The sequence below is a fragment of the Clinocottus analis genome, unplaced genomic scaffold, assembly GCF_023055335.1.
Source record: "Clinocottus analis isolate CAN_PGR_092001 unplaced genomic scaffold, fCliAna1.0.p SCAF_18, whole genome shotgun sequence".
NCBI lineage: Eukaryota > Metazoa > Chordata > Actinopteri > Perciformes > Cottidae > Clinocottus > Clinocottus analis.
Genome location: NW_027175909.1, coordinates 12,285,602 through 12,291,763, shown reverse-complemented (window position 1 = coordinate 12,291,763; position 6,162 = coordinate 12,285,602).

Genomic DNA, 6,162 nt, shown 5'->3' with positions numbered 1-6,162 from the left:
GAGCTGCCAGGCGGAGTGATTGGAGGTGTAGCGAAGGAGAGCAACTCTCAGATTGGGTTCGGCTTCCCTGTGACGGGGAATCCTCAGCCGGGGGAGCGATGCCGAACAGATCGTGGACCGCTGCCAGATCTTGGGATCGCATGAACGGCATCCAGAGAAAAGAGAGGGGGAGAGAGAGAGAGAGAGAGAGAGAGAGAGAGAGAGAGAGAGAGAGAGAGAGAGAGAGAGTACATGAGACGCAGCTCACGAGCTGCACTCTGGAGGTCGTTTGTTGTGGAAGTGACGAATGAATTTGTTGGATTTTTTTTTCAGTGTACTTTGATGAACAGGAATCACGAGGAATTTAAATGCAGATTAACAACAAAATCAGTGATTGTTTCAATCACTTGAAATGTAAATGTACACACTGTGAGCCAAGAGTGACACATTTCCATCTGCAGTCTCAGAATATCAAAATGTGAGTTATAGTTTGACACTCACAACTTTTCTCATAGGCCTTTTTTTATAATATACATCATTCAATTTTTATGTGTGACATTTTTTTTTCTGGAAAGCACTTTTTAATCTTTGGTTCAGAAACAAAAACTGAATTACTACAAACTAATATTGAAACTACTATGATTCCACATTGTAAATGAAACAAAAACACATAATAAACCATTTAACAACACTTCACAGCCAGTGAAACCAACCAACATGAAACACACAATTCAAAACATGAATCAACACTAAGACATGAATATACTGAGATGTGTGCAAAACCACCTGAACGGAGAAAGATATATTCAACCCATTTCACTGAAAGTGACACACTGAAGAATAAAAATGCTCAAGAGAGAAGTCCTGCGATCAATATCAAGTAAAAGTACTGAAGTTGCCAATATGTACTGAGGGTTTCGTAGTACATTAAACATTGGATTAGTTATACTAATGCATTAATGTGCAGGCAGGATCATGCTGTTGGTTTTGAGCTACTTCATACACTGCTGGATACCTCGGTCTACAATAGTGAACTGTGTTTTATAAGCTTATCACATCTTGTATATGTAGAATCTTATTCAGCAAAGTGGCTATAGCTATTAGATTAATGTAGTGGGTTGAAAATGACAATATCTGCATCTGAAATGTAATCGAGTAGTATAAAGAAGCAGGATATGATACCTCAAACTTTATGTATTCTTTTCCATCCCTCCCACCAAAAATGTAAACTAATAAACCATCAAAATGAAACCAAACCATCTGGCTACGTCTGCGCCCCTCCATCTTATGTTATCTTTTAAGTGCTTCTCCACTTCTTTTTTTTCTTCTTTTTTACCCCACATGATAAAAGAGTAATCACTTTAGATACTATTTACACTCAGGGCCGGGGACTACCATTACCCTTCCATCAATATCAGCACTTAAAGTTCATAAAACTGCGAGGTAGACCTCCAGCCTGTAATTTCCGTAGGCCCTAATTCACGGTGAGAAGAAATAATATTACAGGGTATTCTGCTAAACAGTGATGACGCTCACCCGTAATTGTGCGAGGCTACGAGAACTCTCGCTTGTTACAAAAGCTGCAATACATCGACGCCTATGTTGCACCAGGAAGTTCACGCGTCGCAACAATGCAGTTATGATTTCCAATCCTGTGGGAAAATACCAGGTGGGTCATTATGGGCAGGTTTTTCCCTTCTGCGTGTATGCACTGTGGTCACTTTATTAGGTACACCTTCCTGTTCATGCACACAGCTTGATCCTGCAGACACTGACTCAGCAGTGGCTCTCTATTTCGCTAAATGTGAGAATGGGCAAGACGTGGGATTTAGGCAACTTTGAACACGATATGATTGCCGATGCCAGACGCTGCCGGGGGAATTTTTAAGTACAGTGACTTGAATTTGCCAATTTGGGTTCGATTGACATCCAATTAGAGGCGGAGCTTTGGATTAAACTCAGTGAGGTGAGGTCTGGAGACAATAGAAACTCAGTGGAGAACACCTGAACGTCGCTGTCGTCTGGTCACATGACTTTGCTTATTTGAGTAGATATTGCATCGCAAAATGAATCCAGCATGAACAAAGAAAAGTAGAGGTTTCATAAGATATGTATTATTACAATATAGCAGGGAGAGATTATGGTTACTAACATCGCCTTCATGTTGACATTGAAGGTGTCACAGTTACACTGCAGAGAAGGACGTCTAATGGTAAAAAGACTCCGAAAGAGATGAAAGACGTGTCCTTCTTTTTTTTTTTTCTGGCATCTGATGGACAGATTCTGGCATGAACGTTGCAGGCTCTAACAAATCTCACAGGAATGTCTTATTGATCCTGAATCCTGATGTGCTTATTAATAACATCTCACGTTACGGACTGTAGGTGTCTCATGCGATACTCTGTGATTTATGGAGGCCAGCGGTATTTTAACTGCGACACACACAGTCGAGCAGGAAGGAGGCCACTTGGCCGAGAAGTGTGTGTGTGTGTGTGTGTGTGTGTGTGTGTGTGTGTGTGTGTGTGTGTGTGTGTGTGTGTGTGTGTGTGTGACCTGAGGCGATTCAAACAGTGTGCTTTCTGCTGATCCACCTGATGATACCACCACTTTATTTACAGCGCGTGTCGACTGTTGGAATGGATTTGAGATCTAATTGCAATGACCGACAACGACCTTTGATAAAACATTTAGTGGAGTTGCTGTCTTGTGGCGGTAGCTCATAAAGAGGCAACATTAGCACAGACTAGTTTGGTCCAGTATAATAACTTTAAGAGAATTACTGGTGTAATAAAATAGGTAATATATATATAGATATATTTTAAAAGCAGGAAATTATTGTTTTAGAAAAATGGTTTTGATTATAACCCCATCTTTTTAGGGGCATATTTTAAATTTAACGATACTCTGGTTTATTACTCTATATTTTTGGAAGCAATTTAGCTGAAATTATATATTGTAGTTGTACTTTGGCAGCTTCGTTAGCAGGGAGAGGTAATTATTTGCTGACCTGGACTCCAATACCTGGAAACTCATCCATATCTCTTGTGTAATTACACTACGGTCAGGCCGAGCTGCTTCATTTCCTCCTCCCGCGCTGCAAGAACAGATAAGCAGGAAGTAAAGTGAGGCCAACATATGGAGAAAAACACGCGCTGCACAAACAACACAAAAAAACACTTTGACATTTGAGCGCTGACAGCTTTTAAAATGATTTACACGTGTCATAAGTAGCATTTATCTTTGTCAGCGCCTCATTTGAAACATGTAAGAACGTGTCACAAACATTATATACCCCTAAGCGTGTTGTGAAAATAGAGCCTGTTACCTTCCTCAGACCAGTGTGAAGACAATGCCTCTACGACAATATTTCCATCCACCGTATTCCCTGATTTTCCAAAGCACAACATTAATTATTGAGACGTGTTTTGGGGGAACTAATGGCACTCTTTTCCCCAGACAGATGTCGATATGGAGGATAGAGAAAATAGATGTTGCACTATAAAACTGTCAAACAACTCTTCAGGGGATATAATTGCTTCTTCCTGCACCCTGGTCTTGTCATTCCCACCCTGAGTGTAGACACATTGAAAGCTTCCTCATTTCCCCCCAAAATCCAGCAACTTACCAAACTCCTCCAGACTATCCTGAGATACTCGTTTTCCCCCCACGGCGTTACACACGGCTGAAAAGCATCTGCTAAATGATAAAAAGGCACCGTCGTTGCCAAATTAGCGCCACATTCAAAAGTTCTGAAAGGCTGCTGAATGTCAACAATGGAGGTTGAGCAGCAAAAGCTTAATTATCCTCAAATGTGTGTGTGTGTGTGTGGGTGGGTGCGGGCGTGTGTGTCTATGTGTGTGTGTGTGTGTGTGTGCTGTCTACCCAGGTTTAGTACTGATGATGTAATATCATATATCTGTGCTTGTCTCTGGATGAGCATTACATCATCGGTGTAGCGAGGCAGAGATGCTCGGGCTGGAGCTGAAACAGCGACGGCAGCCGCAGAGTCGCTTCTCCTCAGTCTGCAAATTACTTAGCAACCCTGTCTCCTCCAAAACAGCACGGATTTACATATTTGCAGAGTCGCAAAAAATGGCGACATGGAACGCGTCAGTAAAAAGTATATCCCGTGTTCTGTACAATATCGGCGTGTTGCAAGTGCAGCGTGCTGACACGTGTTTATTGTCATGTTATGTTCACAGCACCTGGTTAACGTCAGGGGAAGAATGCAGGCTTGGTTTAATACCAAGAGAAGAAAGGTACAAGTAAACAACGTGTTTACCGTGTTGACATTTAACCACAAAACCCCATTTTTTTTCCCCTTCTGATTTACAAGCAAAGTGCTTTAGTTTCCTGCACACCAACTATGCGGTGGTCTTAGGATGCAGAAATGCAGCACTTTCCTGCTGAACATAATCCCAGCAGCGATTACATTTCTTATCACGATGTCTTTTGGAAAACAAATTCTTTCTCGGAGGAACACAGAGATTCAGGGTTCATCGGTCTCTGCGTAACTCACTTCTCCTTCTGGCTGTTGTGCTCTTGCTTTCTGCTGTTGCAATGGCACCTTTGACCATTTAGGATTCTACCAATTTATCTCCTAACAGTTGCATAACTTTACTAAATCTTGACAGGAGCAAATAAAGTAGTTCACTTTAACTAATAACGTAAAGCCAAACGAGCGAGCGCTGCCAGCCATTATCATTCTCATACAGGTGAAGAAGAGAAACGCTCTGACTTGTTTGTATTTCTTGAAACCAATCACAGTCATTTTGGACGGCGTTGAGATCAGGATGCAGCAAAGGTTTCCAGATGAAGTAGATGTGAGATACGCAGCCAATGGCAGTCCACATCCGCTGAGTCCGACTACAGCAAACGTCTGCTTTGCCTCCTGACAAATTTATGACTTTTAAGTGAAGCGCTTTGTGTTGAGCGCAGCCTTTGATCAACACCGGTGGAAGGACGGGGTTTGAAAACGGGAGGATGTCACATCGCTCACAAGATATCTCCATTTTCTCTGAGTAAAGACACAGAATGAAAACACTGAATCACGTCAGTGGCTAAGGTCCTCCTGCTCAGCTCAATCGGCTAATAAAGCAACAGCAAGTCATGTTGGGAGGTTTTCTATTCATCAGTAGGGAAATGCTGTTATGATTGTGTAATGTTGATCAATCTAGGGATTCAGATGCTACTATTGTACAGATGCTATGTCTTTAAGGTTCTACTGTTGATGCAGTGTGACAATTTATATGTTGTATCATTTACCTTGTAGACCACACTTGTACACACAAATAAAGAATAAGCAGTGGAGTTAAAGCCGCGTAGAGCTGCAGGGATTGCAATCTGACAAACCAGCGATCACAGACAGACATTTGAACTTGATACCGATGGTTTAATGTTGGTTTTATCCTGCTCACTGCAGTCACACCTCTTAATAATCTAACTGCATTTGAAAACCACCACATGTTGGGACCAAACTGATGTGTTTGGTTCTCTTGAGTATCATCAAATGTCAAGAAAGACAGCAAAACAGAGACGTTCAGGCGGCCTGTGACAGAGAAAACTGTGTGTGTGTGTGTGTGTGTGTGTGTGTGTGTGGCTCAATAGAAACATTTTTTAACAAAATGATGACGAGGCTCGTCCGCAGGAGGAAGACAGGAGGAGAAACCCTCACACAATGCCCTGACTCCACTTCCTGTCTATCACCTGCTTTGATCCACTAAGAGCATCACACAGGAAATGAAAAGGTGACAGATCTTCCTTTATAACCGCCACCCAGACAAGACAGGACACAGAAACAAGCGCACACGCGGCCGGTCGCACTCTCAGACTTAATCCATTGCAAAAAGTGCTCTGTCATTTCGCTTTCCTGCAATTTATAATGCTTAATATACTTTCCTCTTTGGCTAAGGCGGAGCAATGGGTTCAACCGAGGCATTTCTAAATTATGAGGCGAGCAGAAAAAAAACGGTTTTAGAACTTGGCTCGAATTAAATTCGCTTCGATGATCTCATTACAAAATTTAAGTAATCACTGCAACTGAGCCACACACACACATTTAAAAAAAAAAAGGCAACTGGGGATGTGTTATTCCAAAGTATTGATCTTTCATTTTCATTATTTGGTAACTTTCCGTCTGTGGATGAAAATGGCTGTGCCCTGAGTTAATTACTCAACTTGGAA